At 45.0% G+C, this 19,953-nt stretch overlaps 1 protein-coding gene and 1 long non-coding RNA gene across 2 annotated transcripts in view; one reads left to right on the forward strand and one right to left on the reverse strand.

Moving 5' to 3' along the window:
- NSMCE2 (NSE2 (MMS21) homolog, SMC5-SMC6 complex SUMO ligase) overlaps window positions 1-19,953 on the reverse strand; it is a 295,700-nt gene that overhangs the window by 84,960 nt on the left and 190,787 nt on the right. The gene's annotated exons all lie outside the window — the stretch shown is intronic.
- LOC132541341 (uncharacterized) lies at window positions 5,810-17,565 on the forward strand. Its single transcript, XR_009552524.1, has 4 exons — window positions 5,810-5,912; window positions 6,066-6,185; window positions 14,296-14,397; window positions 17,323-17,565. It is a non-coding gene; the product is annotated as an uncharacterized LOC132541341 (long non-coding RNA).

The raw sequence follows: 19,953 nt of genomic DNA on the forward strand, positions 1-19,953 counted from the left end.
TGCTGAGAGGGCGTGCAGAGCGTGAACTCGTTCATACCATTGACGGGAACGCAAATTTGTGTAGTCAACGCAGAAGAGTTTGGAGATTCGTGAAAACATTAAAAATGGACTTACCATACAACCTGCATCTATCCAAGGAAAACAAAAACACTTATCTGAAAAGATGTATGCACACCATGTTTGTTTTACTTTTTATTAGTGATTTACAGTATTATAAGGTCACAAAGATAGAGCTCCACACCACTACTGAAGTTCTTTGCCCTCACCTCCCCTCTCCCACTCCCAAGGATAACCACAACCGTTCTCCCAGGGTCTTAAGAGACAGTTGATTGCTTTCTGTTTCTTTTTTTCTTTTGTGGCAGTGGTATTTGTAATAGCCAACATTTAGAAACAGAGTAAATGTCCAACAACAGAGGGTCAAAGAAGTTGTGGCATGCACACAGATACGCACACACAGTGGTAGACTACAAGCTGTAAGAAATGATGATACGCTCTCCTTTCTACAACTTGGACAGGACTGGAAGGAGTCATGCTGAATGAAGTCAGACAGAAAGAGAAGGACATTACTGGACGATCTCACTCACAGATGAGCTCTAAGAACCAAAGCAAAGGACAACACATGATGAATCTTCAATGGACTGTGGTCTACTACAGCAGACTTGGGGTTCAGAAGGGAAGGGAGGAGTGGAGGGGAGGCTGGGAATCTAAGTCATTATGGTAGGACACAGTGAATGTATGCTGACACTTTGATTGGAGAGCTGTGGAAATGAAACAGCAAGACAAGAACAAGTCTATAAATAAACATTCTATTGGGTTGTCGGAAAAGTCACAGTGTATTTTACATAGAAAAACAGAAACTGGGCCTGGTGGTAGCACAGCAGGTTAAGTGCAAATGGTGTGAAGCGCAAGGACCAACATAAGGATCCCTGTTCAAGCCCCTGGCTCCCCACCTGCAGGGGGGTCACTTCACAGGCGGTGAGGCAGGTCTGCAGGCGTGTGTCTGTCTGTCTTTGTCTCCCCTCCTCTCTGTCCTATCCAACAACAGCGGCAAGACAATAATAATAATGACAACAAGGGTAACAACAAGGGCAACAAAATGGGAGAGGTAGCCTCCAGGAGCAGTGGACTCATAGTGCAGGCACTGAGCCCCAGCAAACCACAGAGGCAAAACCACAACAACAGCATATTCAACACATCCACATAATTAGAAACAGAAAAAAAGAAAAGAAAAACATAGAAACAATGTCATGAGTTTTCTGACAACCCAATATCAACAAAGCGATACAAAATTGGAGGAAAAACTTGTGGGTATTTAAGAGGGATATTAAAACACTGATTCAAAAAGCTAGGTGTGCACACGGCAGCAGTCTTCACAGTCGCCATGTAGGGAAACAACCTGAGTATCTGCTAAGGATGCAGGCAACGGAACAGGTGGTCTGTGCACAGAATGGACAAAGAGGAAACCTTGCCACTTTCAACATGCATGGGCCCTTGAACTAGGCAGTAAGTCAGAGGGGAATAATCAACTCACTCATATGCAGAATATAAAGAAACAAAGCAATCAAAATGAAAGCCCTTTCAAGTCTTACAACAGAATGGAGGCTACCAGAGGCTGCGGGGTGGGTGGAACAGGTGGAGAGAGCCAATGGGAACGAGACCTTAGCCATGGGTGCGGTCCATAGACGGCTCTCAATATGAAACATCCAAAAATTGCAAACATGTAGTGATCTGTAACTGGGAAGATAACACTGAACAAGGGACAGGAGATAGCTCACTCAACTCAGTAGCTAGTGAAGCTGACAGTGCAAAAAGTCTGGTGTTTGAGCCCAGATATGCGGTACCCAGCACAGACGGAACTAAGTGGACGATGTAATGGTGCCGTGATGGCTCTTTTCTCTGTGTCTACACACAAAGGAAAAAAAAAGTCAGTCTGGGAACAGTGGAATCCTGAGTGTGCGAGGCCGGGACATTGCCGCCGGTGAGGGTGCTTGTGCCGTCCCCGGGCTATGTAGGATGAGAGTGAGATGTACACAGTGGAATCCTGAGTGTGTGACGCCTGGACACTCCGCTGGTAAGGGTGCTTGTGCCGTTCCTAGGTTAAGTAGGATGAGAGTGAGCTGTGCACAGTGGAATCCTGAGTGTGTGAGGCCTGGACACTGCCGCTGGTGAGGGTGCTTGTGCCGTCCTGGGCTATCTGGGATGAGAGTGAGCCGTGCACAGTGGAATCCTGAGTGTGTGAGGCCAGGACACTGCCACTGGTGAGGGTGCTTGTGCCGTCCCGGGCTATCTGGGATGAGAGTGAGCTGTGCACAGTGGAATCCTGAGTGTGTGAGGCCGGGACATTGCCGCCGGTGAGGGTGCTTGTGCCGTCCCCGGGCTATGTAGGATGAGAGTGAGATGTACACAGTGGAATCCTGAGTGTGTGACGCCTGGACACTCCGCTGGTAAGGGTGCTTGTGCCGTTCCTAGGTTAAGTAGGATGAGAGTGAGCTGTGCACAGTGGAATCCTGAGTGTGTGAGGCCTGGACACTGCCGCTGGTGAGGGTGCTTGTGCCGTCCTGGGCTATCTGGGATGAGAGTGAGCCGTGCACAGTGGAATCCTGAGTGTGTGAGGCCAGGACACTGCCACTGGTGAGGGTGCTTGTGCCGTCCCGGGCTATCTGGGATGAGAGTGAGCTGTGCACAGTGGAATCCTGAGTGTGTGAGGCCGGGACACTGCCACTGGTGAGGGTGGTTGTGCCGTCCCGGGCTATCTGGGATGAGAGTGAGCTGTGCACAGTGGAATCCTGAGTGTGTGAGGCCGGGACACTGCCGCTGGTGAGGGTGCTTGTGCTGTTCCCCGGGCTATGTAGGATGAGAGTGAGCCGTGCACAGTGGAATCCTGAGTGTGTGAGGCCGGGACACTGCCACTGGTGAGGGTGCTTGTGCCGTCCCCGGGCTATCTGGGATGAGAGTGAGCTGTGCACAGTGGAATCCTGAGTGTGTGAGGCCGGGACACTGCCACTGGTGAGGGTGCTTGTGCCGTCCCCGGGCTATCTGGGATGAGAGTGAGCCATGCACAGTGGAATCCTGAGTGTGTGAGGCCTGGACATTGCCGCTGGTGAGGGTGCTTGTGTCGTCCCGGGCTATCTGGGATGAAAGTGAGCTGTGCACAGTGGAATCCTGAGTGTCTGAGGCCTGGACATTGCCGCTGGTGAGGGTGCTTGTGTCGTCCCGGGCTATCTGGGATGAGAGTGAGCTGTGCACAGTGGAATCCTGAGTGTCTGAGGCCTGGACATTGCCGCTGGTGAGGGTGCTTGTGTCGTCCCGGGCTATCTGGGATGAGAGTGAGCTGTGCACAGTGGAATCCTGAGTGTCTGAGGCCTGGACATTGCCGCTGGTGAGGGTGCTTGTGCCGTCCCCTGGCTATCTGGGATGAGAGTGAGACGTGCACAGTGGCGAGTCCATAGTTCCTTCCTTTCTTCATTCACATGCTTACTAAGCTTCTATCACATATCTGACTCTAGGTTAGGCAGTGTCTATCAATAATGGACATACCTACCTCATAGATTAAGATGTTTTTGTATCTAGTTACTGTACAGTGATAAGAGGAAAGCAGGCCAAGCAGAAGAACAAGTGTGAACAAACGCAACAGTGAGTCTAGAAGACAACTAGCTACCCACTTTCTAGAAGCAAGAGAGAGCTTCAGTACACTAGTGGCCGTCAGCAGTTAAGAGGGGGAAACAGATCAGCAGCAGCTAGTTAAGGTGCAGAGCTGAGTGGAAACCGGGGTTCATCTGTCATTTCAGTTCTCAGCAGCAGCTTAAAGGCTGTCATGAGAAGGGCCTGTCTGTCAGTGTCAACTGTTGGCTGGGGGTAGTATGCACGGGTCACTCTATCTAAATGACTCTGTCTTTGTATAAAAGTGACATCTGGAGCATCCTGTGTCACTTGCTTAGCAGACACAGAGCAGTAGAGCCGGACAGAAGACCTGGACAGGGACGCAGGCCTCTTGTGACTGATGACTGGACAAAGGCAGGGGATAAAAGGAAAATGAAGCGGAGCCAGTGATTCTTCAACTGCATTGCTTAGCCCGGAGTCAGAATGGGGCTGAGTCATACCAGACTGCAGCCAGTGACAGGAAAAGTGAAAGGGTTTTGTAGACAGAGTGTCCTGTGCTCAGACTCCAGTTCTTCCAACTACCAGTTATTCTGCCACTTAGTTTGTGATAAAAATGTAGATTTTAATGCTTCCCGTGATGATGAGGACAAAGCACCATGTTGTGCCTAAAACACGCCAGGTGCTCCTTGTACCACTCCAGAGCCACATGAAACCTTGTATATCGAGAGAGGAAGAAAACCAGTTTGAGAGGCTGCAGGGTGAATATCCCGTGTGGCTACCCTGGGCATTCAGAGAGAAAACACCATCACCAGAGCTGAAGACGTGAGGCTGAAACACCATCACCAGAGCTGAAGACGTGAGGCTGAAACACCATCACCAGAGCTGAAGACGTGAGGCTGGGAAGATGGGGGTGATCACTGGTCTGCACGCTACACAGCAGGGTCTCACATGCTGGGCACCTTGGGAAGGGAAGGGGGAAATGAGGCCCCCTTTTTTCTGTTTTTGTTTTAGATATTTTACTCATTTAAGCATTTAGTTATTGGCTAGATATCAAGAAAAACAAAAGGGGAGAGGGAGAGAGAATGGGAGACCTGCAACCCTGCTTCACTGCTGATGAAACTTTCTCTCTACAGGTGGGAACCTAGGGCTTGAACCCTGGTCCTGGCACATTGCAACATGTATGCTCTACCAGGTGTGTCACCATCCGGCCCCAAGCCTTAAAGTATGGAAAAAAATCTGCCCAAGAGTTAGACACAACTGACATAGGAGAGTTGGGGTGTCGGGGGTGGGTAAGAGAGGGACGTTTCACAGGAATAGCAATGAGTTACGTCTGAAGTGAAAGAAACAATTCATTCTATGAAGAAGGAAGAGAATGTATAAGAGAGAATTGTGGAGTGTTTTCTCCCAGATAAAACAACAACATCATACAGGGTCAGTGCAGGAACAGGGACGGCTGAACAAACAAGCTGCATCTTACTCTGTACTCAGGAAGACTGGTCCTGAAATGGAGACTGGTGGGCAATACCCAGTGACCTGAAGAAGAGCTTGACTCAACAGCACAGAACACTCATTTTTTAAATATACATATATCTTTATTTATTATTGAGAGGGGAGGGAAAGACAGAGAGGGAGAGAGCAGAGAGACACCTGCAGCCCTGCTTCAGCACTCGTGAATCTTCCTCCCTGCAGGTGGGGACCCGGAGCTTGAACCTGGGACCTCGTGCCTTGTAATGTGTGTACTTAACCAGGTGCGCCACTGCCAGCACCTAACACAAGTTTTTAAGATGAAGTTGGCAGGGTGCGACAGCTCCCCAGCTAGAGCTGAAGAAGTCGGGGTGGGAAGATGGATCACCAGTTTGCTCGCTGCACAGGCAGGGTCTCACATGCTGGGCACCTTGGCCGTCAATGTCCTGGGGACTTCGGTACTGGGTGTCTCTTTGTTTCTTACTTGCCTAAGTAAGAAAAGTCAGCCCAGCATGGTGATCTCTAACGTTGCAAAAACTAAAATAGAATCCACACAAGGAAATCGCAATGACGATTTTAAAGCCCTGTTTTGCTGGTTTATTTTGGGATCTTCTGAGTTTAGTAAATAAATGGAAACATCACTACGGTTTCGTTTTCACAATTTTCATGTTTTGAAATCTTGAATGCCTGAAGCTTCCCTGTGTGCTCAGAATCTGGTCGGCAGGGTGGCCACTGTAGACAGGGAGCGGAGCACGGGGATACACAGCAGATGTGTCTTCCATAAACCTGTTTGGGGTGGCTCTGCCTCAAGCGTCCGGAAGTTCTCTGAGACCAACATCGCCACTCAGGTGAGTCATCTGCACATGTTTACTACCAGGAGGAGGGCGACATCAACACAGCATGAGGGTGCTGAGCAGGACCAGAGGCAACTGGCACGAGCAGGGTTCCGAGGAGACGGGCTTGAGAGAACCTCAGCACTCACTGTCTCTGGGCCCCACCAGGACCTGGAAAGCAGACTATAAAGTGGAAGAAAGGAAGGAAGGAAGGAAGGAAGAAGGAAAGAAAGTAGCATAGTGACCAGACCTCAGGATCTAACACGAGACAGCAGCCCAGTTTCACAGGTGAGGAAATAGTCATGGGGAAGGCACCACAGCTGACCCCACTCCCGTCTGAGCCAGGGACAAGGGCAGAAAGAAACTTTTCTGGTCACTCCTCAGCCCACTCTCCTAAACTGGAAGACACATGCCACAGGGTCAGGGGTGAGTCATGACCACACTGCTATCAGCGACCAATAAAAGCTAATCTCAGCCTCAAATACGTCCCCAAACAATAAGCTGGAAAGGTAGTTTTTTTTTTGTTTTGTTTTGTTTTATGTAGACTCTCCAGTTCTTTTGAACTAAAGTCAAATTTAGGACGCTGTAGGAAGGCAGTTCAGACAAAAGCTAATTTTGTTTAATGAACTAACCAGAAAGGCATTGTGAAAGCATTGTGCAGCCAGATGCTTAGCTAATTGCTGTGAGATCAAATAACTGTCACCATAGTTACTGCACACTGTTTTCCATAATAACTTTTATCACTTCAATAAATCTCTGTGATGCAACAAATATAAAAAGTTTACTGTAACGTGGCTGCAGTGCTTTGGCAGGCTCATGAGGATGGACCGACTGAAATCACCTTGCAGTATTTGTCAGTGAGTAAGCACACTACCAGGTCTAGCTTTCTCTGTAGCAAAGGGTTTCACTGGCTCCTGGATAGGCTGCTATTCCTCAAAAATTAAATTTCCTTGGTCCTAACATTCAACAGAACGTTCAGCGAGCCTCTTCAGCTTTCTACCTAGTCTTCAAATAAGGATAAAAACAACAGGAGTCACTTGTGAAGCAGTAATTGTCGGGCTCCATGCTAGGCAGCTGACAAACATCTTAGCCTTCCTACAGTGTTGTTGGTTAGGAATCGGGCACAAGGCCATTCAGTCTCCCCCTGGGAGAATCCTAGTCAGTCAGGTCTCTTTCCAGCCTATCACAGAGCCATATAACACAGACACTTTTCTATTTTGTATTTACTTAGAAACAAAGACCAAAGACCAGAGTGATACTCCATGCATGGAGCACTGGGCAGCAAACCTGAGGTCTCCATCTTGCTAACACTGTACTTCCTGAAATAGGCACTTTTTTCTTTATATATACACACACACACGTTATTTATTTATTTTAATCACAGAGAGAGGGACAGAGAACAAGAGGGAGGGGGGATGGAGAGAGACTAGAACACTGCCCTGGCTTACGGTGGTGCTGGGGATTGAACCTTGGGCCTTAGAGCCTCAGGCATGAAAGTCTTTTACAGAACCATTATGCTGTCTCCCCAGCCCCTAAATACTTCTGTAGTTGCTATCTCCCTGTGACTGTGTATACTGCCAATGTCAGCTCAAAGTGCCACAAGAGAACATTTTTTTTTTTAATGAAGTGATGCTCTATGACGTCATGGCTCCAATGGGAAACAGGCTTTCTTTGCCTGGATACACCTGGCTACATGACTGTTCTCAGCATTGCCCCACAACCCATCCAGTCACAGCGTGGTCACGTGATCACTCACTCATTTCCTGTATCCTGCTTGTTTTTTTTCTTTCCTTTTCTCTTTTTTTTTGCCATCCAGGTTATTGTTGGAGCTCAGTGCCTGCAGAATGACTCCACTACTCCTGACAGCTCTCCTCACCCGCCATTATCCTTTCTTTCACTTTTTTTAGTGGGTGTTAGAGGCAGACAGAGAGGGAGACAGAGCAAGAGACACCTGTAGCACGGCCCCACTCCTTGTGAAGCCTCCCTACTGCAGGGAGTGGGCCAGGGGTTTGGGCCTGGGTTCTTGTCATGGTAAAGACATGTGCTCTCTACTGAGTGTACCACCACTGACCCTACTTGCCCTCTCATAAACCCAGATGCTGAGATTTTTTAGTAAGTGAGATGGAAAATGCAATCTAGTAAGTCCAACAATAATGCTGTAATATGAATGTGCTGAGACAAAGTCCTGTCAGTGTAAGACTATAAAACACTAGTATTTGGGTTTTCCCATCTGAAAATGGGGCAATAATTCCCATCCACTAACTCACAGAGACATCATGCAGATTGACTACCTGTTGGTTGGGTGCTCCAAAAATACAAAGTACTAAGTATCATAATCACTATCAAAGGGAACAAAGCATACATAGGACTATAAAGCTATTAAAAAGCAAGGCTGAAAGTCAGCAGTGTGATAAAAGCAAGCTTGCATCCTTCACCAAGCTGATGTAGAAATGCAAGGGCCTTACCCACAAAGCCTGACTCATCCTTATTCAGCACTGTTCCAAAGGTCTCAACTTCAAGATGCCAAACCTACCTCATACTTGGTATCAGAGATGAACAGGTACTGTTCACGTCAGGGACTAAGCCAGCCTCCGATGACTCAGCTGGTGTCACCCTTCTCGTGTTGGGGAGCCGAAGGCTGACACCTCCAGCTTTGTCCTGTTATCTGGGCATCTAACCTGTAGACTTGGGCTTGTCCTGTGTCTGGGCATTTAACCTGTAGACTTGTGCTTGTCCTGTCATCTGGGCATTTACCTGTAGACTTGTGCTTGTCCTGTCGCCTGGGCATCTTACCTTTAGACTTGTGTTTATCCTGTCATCTGGGCATTTAACCTGTAGACTTGTGCTTGTCCTGTCGTCTGGGCATCTAACCTGTAGACTTGTGCTTGTCTTGTCATCTGGGCATTTAACCTGTAGACTTGTGCTTGTCCTGTCATCTGGGCATCTATCCTGTAGACTTGGGCTTGTCCTGTCATCTAGGCATTTAACCTGTAGACTTGTGCTTATCCTGTCGTCTGAGCATTTAACCTGTAGACTTGGGCTTGTCCTGTGTCTGGGCATTTAACTTGTAGACTTGTGTTTATCCTGTCATCTGGGCATCTAACCTGTAGACTTGTGTTTATCCTGTTGTCTGGGCATTTAACCTGTAGACTTGGGCTTGTCCTGTCGTCTGGGCATCAAACCTGTAGACTTGGGCTTGTCCTGTCATCTAGGCATCTATCCTGTAGACTTGGACTTGTCTTGTCATCTAGGCATCTATCCTGTAGACTTGGGCTTGTCCTGTCATCTAGGCATCTATCCTGTAGACTTGGGCTTGTCCTGTCATCTGGGCATTTAACCTGTAGACTTGTGCTTGTCCTGTCGTCTGGGAATCTAACCTGTAGACTTGGGCTTGTCCTGTCGTCTGGGCATTTAACCTGTAGACTTGGGCTTGTCCTGTCACCTAGGCATTTAATCTGTAGACTTGGGCTTGCTCTGTCCCTCCTTCCCTTCTATTTAACATGGAGATGCCACCTTTCTGATTCAGTTCCTTCTCTCAACGTCTGCCTTGAGAATGCTTCACACAGAGTCATCACTTAGCAGAGGCTCTACACGTGTTGTGACTTAACTGTCTTCTTGTCTGCAGTCTGCCCTCCCCATGAACCATCATCCACTCAGAATGTTCACATAATCCTCTCATGGATCCCTTATCCACTGCTCTTGAGGTAACATTCAGATTCTTTAGGCAGTAATGCAAAGATCTTCACAAACTGCCTCAAACAATCACCAGCTTCCTTGCTCACCTCTGTCCCTACACTCTAGTCACTTTGTTCAGTTACTTCGACTAACTATGCCACATCTACCACATTCATTGGAATCCTCATGACTTGTGAAGATCCAAGTTTTAAAGAGTCTAAAGGGCAGTGACTGGCCTCTGTGTTAGCCTGGCATACAGCACAAATGGACTTCTAAGTGTTAAATGAATGACTCCATGACAGAGACATCCAGAGATACGATAACTAGTAGTATTGCACACTGCTATACTCCCAGCTTGCTGAAGGCTTGTGAGGAGTGCATTTGATGGCTGTCTTTCAACTATAGTTGCTGATGAGAACTGATTGAGGATGTCTTGTTGGGGCTCAGGAACCAAGTCGTCTTTCAGAGCAAAAAGCAATTCAAGTTTTATTTTGAGTTTTAGATTTAGTCAGTCTATGAACTACTACCAAGCAGCAAACACTGGAAGCAGAAAACAAGAGTTTTAATGATTGTGAAGAAAGCTGTAATCATGGAATGTTTATCCTGTCAGATTCTCGGCTGCAAAAAAACAGCACCAAACCAAACCAAGTAGGAACAGAAAGTGAATTAATCAAGCAATAAGTGGACTATAGAGGACTGTCATTTTCAAGTGGTACTGACTTTGCTCCATAGAGATGGGAGAACAAGTGTATGGAAAACATTTTATTCTATTGCTCTGGAAAGCTATTGGCTACACAAAACCAAAGCTACCATATATGAATGAATGAGCTTCTCTTACTCAAAGTGAAAGAACGAAATCTATCTTAGAACCCTTCTGGAAAATGAGCAAAGACCATCATGACCAAGAAAGTCTTATTTTATGCAATCTAAAAAATACTCTGAGAAGAAAAGTTATCTTCCAATTTTAAAAAAGATTTTGTGGGCCTGGAGATAGCTCATACAGTAGAACACACGTTTTTTTTTTGTTTTTTTTTTTAAATTTTACTAGTGGAGGGAGGGAGGGAGGGAGTGAGTGAGTGACAGAGGGAAACAGAGAAAGCCACAGCATCATTGAAACATTTGATGGCAGGGAACAAACTCAGGCTAAAATTAAATTTTTTAATTAAAAGAAATAAATAACAACTAGGGGCTAGGAAATAGTTCATCCAATAGAACATACACCATTTCATGCACGTGGCTTTGGGTGTGAGCCTTGGCACCACCTGACAACACTAAAAACAACACTGGTTGCTCCAGGATGGTGGGCCAGTGCTGTGGTATCTCTCTCTCTCACTCTTAAATAAAGGGAATGGGTCTGTGGTATTAGAAACAGAGAAGAAGACTTTGACACTGACAAGACAAAGAGGTTAAATGTCTATTGTCAGCTAGGAAAAATATAATCAAACTCACTCCAACTGGAGCACAGGTAATAGTAATCAGCTACATCATCTCTTACTTTCCTACTTTTGACACTCCAAAAGTTTCCTACTTCTGACACTCCCCCTACTTGTAGATATCAGGCTCAACACTCCTGTGATGATGTGTAGTTCTGAGCTGCAGGCTCTGGCACTATTCACCTACCACACCAGTCTTCTTGCAATTATTCCTCCCTTGGCTCCTTCAGTACTGGGAGTACTGAACCTCTTCCATCTCAGCCAACTTCTCTTCTGGTATCTCTCTCTTTCTTTCTTTCTTTCTTTCTTTCTTTCTTTCTTTCTTTCTTTCTTTCTTCCTCTCTCTCTCTCTCTCTCTCTCTCTCTCTCTCTTTCTTTCTTCCCTTTTGTTGCCCTTGTTGTTATCGTTGTTGTTACTGATGTCATCATTGTTGGATAGGACAGAGAGAAGTGGAGAGAGGAGGGGAAGACGGAGAGGCGGACAAAAAGAAAGACAGACAGACCCGCTTCACCGCTTGTGAAGTGACCCACCTGCAGGTGGGAAGCCGGGGGCTCGAACCGGGATCCTTACACCAGTCCTTGCACTTTGCACCACCTGCACTTAACCTGATGCGCTACCGCCTGACTCCCCTTCTGGAATTTCTTTTCTGTCAGTGGTGTGTGTCCATTTTAGTCCTTTGGGACGTCCAGCTAATACACCAATATTGTATCCAAATCCAAACTCTTGATTTACAAATAATTCACTGTTAGCCTCTATCTTTGTCCCAGTTCCAGGTTTACATTCTCAACAGCCTGAGGGATATTTTTTCATTATTTATCATACCACCACTTCAAATAAAATGTCTAAAATTGAATATATCACATTTTCCTTCATTTTTATTTTTCAGAATTTCATACACACACACACATTTATTTTTGGTAGCTGCTTGAGCATTCTCTAGGGTACTCATAATGAACCATGGGGTTCTTTTATACTCCCTGCTCCTTCTAATAATCAATGTAAGTCATTAATGTCAATTTCCTCTGTCACTTAATTTACAATTCTCCTTTCTTGCATATAGTTTTCATTTCCAGTTCTTCCTATTTCCTCCACAGTGTCATCAGATTAAGCTTTTAAAAAACTGTTAGTTTGATTAAGCTACCCCCTACTCAAAAGTCTTCTGCAAGGCTAGAAGTGGACCTACCCTATGACCCTATAATTCCTCTCCTGGGGATAGATCCTAAGGAACCCAATACACTCATCCAAAAAGATCTGTGTACACCCATGTTGATAGCAGCACAATTTGTAACAGCCAAACCTGGAAGCAACCCAGGTGTCCAACAACAGATGAATGGCTGAGCAAGTTGTGGTCTAGATACACAATGGAATACTACTCAGCTTTTAAAAATGGTGGTTTAACCTTCTTCACCCTATCTTGGATGGAGCTTACAGGAATCATGTTAAGTGAGATAAGTCAGAAATAGAAAGATGACTATGGGATGACCTCACTCATAGAAGTTGAAAAGCAAGATCAGAAGGGAAAACACTAAGCAGAACTCGGACTGCAGTTGGTGTATTGCACCAAAGTAAAGGACTCTGGGGTGGGGGGGGAGGGCTCAGATCTTGGAGCATGAAGGCAGAGGAAGACCCAGTGGGGGTTAGGATTGTTATATGGAAAACTGGGAAATGTTATGCATGTATAAACTGTTGTATTTTATTGTCAACTGCAAACCATTAATGCCTCAAATGAAGAAAAAAAAAGTCTTCTGATATTCACTACCACCTAGAAGGTAAATTACTGTCTAGCATTCAACTCCCTCGGGAGTTTGGTCCTGACCCATTCTCAGTTCTCACAATCTCCTCTAAAAATAGCACATGATCAAAATTCCCTGATCATAATTTAACTCACTAAAGGAAAGAAAGAAAATATATGCTTAAGAAAAAGGGAATCTGTTCAAATTCTGTATCTGATCCTCAAAATCAACTATCTAATGTACATAGTTTTCTTTGTTTTGTTCTTAAGATTTGTTCATGAGAGAGAGAAAGAGCTTGTGACGTCAAGGCTCAAAGTCTCACATGAGAGTCCAGCGCTCCGTTCACTGAGGCACCTCCCAGGCTGCGCATGTTCAGGGGTTTCATGCTGAAATTCCCTGGGATACAGTCACTCCCTTAGCATCTGCCTTCATCCTTGCAGCCACTGGAGCCCAAATAATGCCAAAGTCTAAGTTTCCTAGTCACCAAATTCCTCTATGTCTACTAAGACAAATTGCAAAAGAAAGTAAGTTTTCAATGGAAGAGAATGTTCTACCCCCCGAAGGGAGGCTGGACAACATACTCTGTGCTACACCTGAGGAAGATGGGTCCTGATATTGGGGCAGCTTGGAATGTTCCTACTCATGACCACAGAATGTGAGCTCAGATCTACAGGGATGCAGAGGTCACATAGGCTCCTAAGCTGATTATAGGCCCAGATCACATCTAATCGATGGGGTTTACAGTCAACAATATTTATACCCCTTTCCCATATTAGGGAGCTACTATCTTCCCTGATCCAGTTTTCTGGTCCCTTTCCCAGCCATGACATCATCTCCCCAGACAATAACTTGGATCCACCTGCATATCAGATTTCAGGCTCAGTGGAAAAAAGAAAAAGAACAAAACAAAACAAAACAACTAGTATAGCCACAGGCCCTTTGGAATATAGCTAAAATATGCCTACTAGCTATCTACAAAATGGAGACCCCACCCCCTTCATCTGCACTACTCCAGCCTTTAGGTTCATGATTGTTCAACAATTTGTTTGGCTTTGTATGTTAACTCTCTTTTCAGCCACCAGGTTCCAGCTGCTAGCAGGATGCCAACCAGACTTCCCTGGACAGACAACCCCACCAATGTGTCCTGGAGCGCTACTTCCCCAGAGCCCTGCCCCACTAGGGAAAGAGAGAGGCAGGCTGGGAGTATGGATCCACCTGTCAACACCCATGTTCAGCAGGGAAGCAGTTACAGGAGCCAGACCTTCCACCTTCTGCATCGCACAATGACCCTGGGTCCATACTCCCAGAGGGATAAAGAATAGGGAAGCTGTCAGGGGAGGGGATGGGATATGGAGTTCTGGTGGTGGGAATTGTGTGGAGTTGTACCCTCTTATCCTATGGTTTAGTCAATGTTTCCTTTTTATAAATAAAAAATTTAAAAACCACGTAGTTACATATATATTTATCTATATAAAGTAAGTCTTCCTGCCATGGTTCTAATTTCCATTTCTAATTTCAGACTCCTACTACATTCTTTTTCTGTTCAACCCCCACAGGCATACTGGACTTGAAATGATCAAGGTCATCTGAAAATCCTTCCTAAGGAACGTTAAGTGTAAGGAAGATCATCTTTGGGAACTTTACGTCCTAGCTACACTGTAGGTCTAACTGGGATACACTTCAGAGAAATTAACTCTTTTCAGAAAGGGAGAATTTCTTCTTCTCTATAGTCCTGTACACCCTCCTTTTACGTGAAAGATGCCAACTGTCTGCTACTGTGGAATGCTTTTACTTTCAACGAAACTCCCTGAAGTGTAAAGTCTTTATCACATACGCTGTTGAATTCTTTGCTGATAGTCTGATCGTGATTTCATTACAAAACATGATGGTGTTACAGACTAGACTTCCTCTCTCCCAGTTCAGGAAGACACATTAATATTCCTGTGTTCACAATTTGCTCACAGGATTTAGTTTTCAGTAAGGCATCTATTTTGTAGTGTGTTTTGGTAATATTATACCTTTGCCTCAAGGGCCAGATTTAAGAAGCACAAAATTTCACTAATAAGATAACATTACAATGTAATATTCTAAAAATAAAAATGTCAAAAATTCCACATTGAACAGAATAAACTTTTAAATCAAGACAGACTCTGATACAGCACATCCTGGGTTATACTTGTTCACGTGCCTACCTAATCTCAGCCCTGTTGGATCCTGCTTCTATTTCAGTTTTTAAAAACATTGCACAAACTATAACGTATCTTCATTATTGAGTTTGCATGGCATTCCTGTAAGAGTTGCACAATAGACATACCTTTCTTGTCTCACACTCAACCTAGCTCTGTTCCCAGTGTGAGATGTCTCATTTGTACAAAGAGTAGCACTGAAAATAAGCATCCCTTTCACTAGGTTGTTATAAAAGCCAAATGAGATTACTTGCATGTGTCAGGGGACTGAAAGAGGAAAGGAAATCTCTCTTCTTCTCCTTCCCCTTCCACTTCACCTCCTCCTTCTTCTCCCTTTCTTTTTTTTTTACTCTTCTTCCCCTTCTTATGCTTCTTCCTTTTTCTCCTTCTTCATTCACTTCTTCCCCTTCTCTTCTTCACATTCTTCTTCTTCACTTCTTCTTCTTCTTCCTCCCTTCTTATGCCGAGTCTCCTTCTCCTCCTCCTTCTCCATTATCATCATGATCATCATCATCACTGGAAGCACCAGGGAGGAAAAGAGGACATGAGGAAGTTTCCAGGAAGTAGCAATGAACTTCTCTCCTGTCCTGGACCAGTTCTTTCTGAAATATCTTGCCTCTTAACAGGTTCTGCAGTAACTTTAAGAATAAGTGACTGAGCCTGGACAAGTGGCACTGGGAGTGACAGATACATATGGAATTTGGCAAAAGGTACATACCAGGTATCTTTTTGGATATAAACTTTACAAATCCTATTGGGGTTATCTTTTGAAAGGACATGAATAGAAAATCTAAAACAGAAAAGCTAAATTCAAAAGAAAAACCAAGTAAAATTTCCTCTTAGTTGCATGTCACTCTGGATATGTCTCAGATTTCCTGGGAGCAAGCCTCTCTGTTCTTTGGAAACTTTAGGACAGAGACTGAAAAATTCTGGTCTTGGGGTATTCACTGTGGTCCTGAGTTATACTTGTTCATTCGACCCACATCCAGTTCATCCATTATGCACCAGATACTAGAAATCTGGGGATAAAAATGTAAAAAAAAGGATAGAATCTGTCTTCAAGATGTTCTCTATTTGAGGTTTTTGATACTTGAAGAACTTTGTGGTAGATTGAGGATTTCATTCATTCAAAACATTTCTAGTGTCACTTGTTGGTCCCTGTCCTAGGCACAGGGGAGGCTAGAGTAGAATTGGGTTGGTTCAAAGGCAGAGCTTACCTCATCCAAAAGCATCAATGGCTGCTGAAAGGTCTAAGTCATGGTGGCATCTCCAGAGCATCAGTGACCCCTGACAGGTCTAAGTCACTATGGCATACTATTATACTATTTAGCTGTGGGGTCAAGGGGTGAAGCCTTGCCATTTGCAACACTGTGGATAGGCCTAATGGGTATCCAAGTGAGCAAAACAGGTCATACAAGCAAAGGCAAACACTACAGGATCTCACTCATGTGGAAGAGAAATAAAATAGATGTAACAATAGATACAGAGAAGGGAAGAATGATGGATGGTTAAATGATGGGTGCTCACAATAGTGTAGTTCACACACATGTTGAAAACAGTGCTGTCTGTACATGTGCAAAGTGAAGGCTCTGAGATACTAGTCAACAGGCTGAGTAATACCATTTCAGAGACAAAGAAAGGTAGAGCAGGTCCCACCTCAAGTCCTTATCACTGAGTCTGGGAAAAGAAGTGAACTTACTAAAGTTACTACTTTACTTACTAATAGTGCAGATGAAGTGTTGGGGGGGGGGTACTCTCCGCAGACTTTTGTGTACTTCTGCTTTCAGGTATGTATTTTTCCCTGGTTTGTGGACACGTGTGAATATATGCTCTATCTCAAGGGACCTGGTCTATATCTAGGTTTGGGGACTTTATTGGGGAGTGGAACACCTGGAATGGAATTAGAGTATACTATGAAAGGAAAGGTCTCACCCGAGTGATGAAGCTGAAGGGTTGTCATTCCACACCTGAAGTCTCTGGAGCTCAGCTTCCCCAGAGACCCACCCTGCTAGGGAAAGCGAGAGGCAGACTGGGAGTGTGGATCGACCAGTCAACGCCCATGTTCAGCGAGGAAGCAATTACAGAAGCCAGACCTTCTACCTTCTGTAACCCATAATGACCCTGGGTTCATACTCCCAGAAGGACAGAGAACGGGAAAGTTATCAGGGGATGGGATGGGATATGGAAACCGGGTGGTGGGAATTGTGTGGAGTTGTACCCCTCCTATGCTATGGTTTTGTTAATGTCTCCTTTCTTAAATAAATAAATAAATAAATAAGAAGTAAACTTCCACAATCATGCTCAGCCCCTTAACTGCTGAGCCCCCAAGTCACAAAGAGCCTGGGGCAGACCTGTACAGAGTAAACTTGAGCTGTTTGTTTCTTCCTGTTGCCCTAGTGTTTCAAGCAGTGTTTGCTGAATGAGTGAAGAAGGAACGAATGAATAATAACCAATGAAGGAAGGACTGGCAACAGGAAGGGAAGCGTTGACTCACGTTTCAGCTACACAAAGTCATTTCACAAATGCTTTTCAAAAGCTTCTAAAGTGCTTTTTTGCTTCCTTATATGATTAACTTTAAACTAAAGCAGATATTTTCCCTTGACCTATTTTCAAAGCTAATCTTTAAATCCCTTGGTTACAAAATCATAAGGATTAAATATTTGCTCAGTGAATATGTACAATGGATCAAGCAAGAAAAATGTAAAAGTGTTAAGTATGCTGATTAAATCAAACTTGGTGAACTACTACTAAGAGAGTTCTATTAAAACAGTCTAAGTGTGATGACTCTACAGTGCATCTATCTAGCTACTGATATTGCAAGAGTCAAAAAACAAATTATATGAAGAGAAACCAACTTGAAAAAGTGAAAACTGGAGGCTTCCATGACAAGAGGCTTCAGAACACTGGATTTAGACTGAAATTCAACAGCTGAAGCAGAGCCAAGATGGCGACTTTGGAGCAGCAGCTGCCCTGAGCTCCAAAAAGGCAGCAGCTTGCGACCTGGGCTTCTCTGGGTAGGGCAGGTTACTGGGCTGCCTGCGGGAGGGTGAACAGCGGCTGGTCAGAGTGACACTAAAATACAGTCCCATAACTCACTCTTGGGACAAAGAAAGGAAAATCTTTTGATAATTTCTGAACGCACCCCTCCCCCCACCCCCAGAACCAGCTCCCAGGGGGTGGACAGCTGCTTCTAGCAGGCTTCCTGCTGAGCTATTTTCTTTACAGAGATTCTTGGCTCACCAGGGGTGCCATTCCAAGCCTTTTCCATTTTGTTTAACTTCTCTCTTTATTAAGTGGCTGGAGCTCTATCTGAGTGACCAAATACCTGACTGATCAGAGCCTCATCCCTGCCTGGGAAAGACTACCTGGAGGGTTTTTTTTTTTTTTTTTCTTTTGGATACTTCTTACAATTGGCTGTCTTTGCTCAGGCTGCCTGCAGCCAATCTGGAGTGGTCCAAGCTGCAGACTGACTGTTAGGGTTTTACTCTATTTTATTTTATTTTATTATTACCATTATTACACACGTGTGTCCCTTTTCCCTCCTCCTTCTTCAGGTTGACCAAAATTAACGGTTGTTGTTTTTTCCACTGGTAGGTGACCGGGTGTCCTATCCAGTGTGAGAGAAACTTGTTTCTCTCTATCTCTTCCCTCCTCCTAGCTAACTGAAGAGTTAACAATTATTAACATCTGTGCACCCAATGAGGGCCCATCTAAATACATCAAACACCTACTAAAAGAGCTACAAAATACATCAACAATAATACAATAATAGTGGGAGACTTTCACACCCCACTCTAACATTTAGATCAATGAAACAGAGAATCAGCAAAGAAACAAGAGAATTAAATGAAGAGATGGACAGACGAGAGAGACCTTCTGGACATTTTCAGAGTTCTTCACCCCAAAAACCTTAAATTGAATGGTTGACGCAGTTTCTGGGAGGAGGGAAGACATCTAGCACACCCATCCTTCTGCACTCCTGAGAGGAGGAAGACATCTAGCACACCCAGCCTTCTGCACTCCTGAGAGGAGGAAGACATCTAGCACACCCATCCTTCTGCACTCCTGAGAGGAGGAAGACATCTAGCACACCCATCCTTCTGCACTCCTGAGAGGAGGAAGACATCTAGCACACCCAGCCTTCTGCACTCCTGAGAGGAGGAAGACATCTAGCACACCCAGCCTTCTGCACTCCTGAGAGGAGGAAGACATCTAGCACACCCAGCCTTCTGCACTCCTGAGAGGAGGAAGACATCTAGCACACCCAGCCTTCTGCACTCCTGAGAGGAGGAAGACATCTAGCACACCCATCCTTCTGCACTCCTGAGAGGAGGAAGACATCTAGCACATCCAGCCTTCTGCACTCCTGAGAGGAGGAAGACATCTAGCACACCCATCCTTCTGCACTCCTGAGAGGAGGAAGACATCTAGCACACCCAGCCTTCTGCACTCCTGAGAGGAGGAAGACATCTAGCACACCCATCCTTCTGCACTCCTGAGAGGAGGAAGACATCTAGCACACCCAGCCTTCTGCACTCCTGAGAGGAGGAAGACATCTAGCACACCCAGCCTTCTGCACTCCTGAGAGGAGGAAGACATCTAGCACACCCAGCCTTCTGCACTCGATCATCTGACTACTTACTCTCTTCAGATGAACAGACTCATAGTTCAGCCTGCATAAACTTGCTCTTCACAGCACCTATCACAAAAGTGACTATGTTAAACAATGAATTTGGATAATTCACCAAAAAAAAGAAAAAAATTGCAGGTAAGGACTTGATTCTGTGATGACTAGAAGACTAGGGAGTGCTTTTGCTGACTCACCAAACAATGCTTTTCTTCCATTTTTTTACAGAAATGTAAATATCAGGGTTGGTCAGAGCTACTGAACACTTTCTGTTCAACACATTGTGTTCCTTGTACACATGTGAATAAGATCATTTGTTTGTTGGGCAACACAGTCAAGTTTTGACTTACAATATGTGTGCTGCAGAGAAAACATCAAGAATCTGAGAACTAGAGCAGGGT

Source organism: Erinaceus europaeus, chromosome 1 (assembly GCF_950295315.1).
Source record: "Erinaceus europaeus chromosome 1, mEriEur2.1, whole genome shotgun sequence".
In the NCBI taxonomy this organism is placed as follows: Eukaryota; Metazoa; Chordata; class Mammalia; order Eulipotyphla; family Erinaceidae; genus Erinaceus; species Erinaceus europaeus.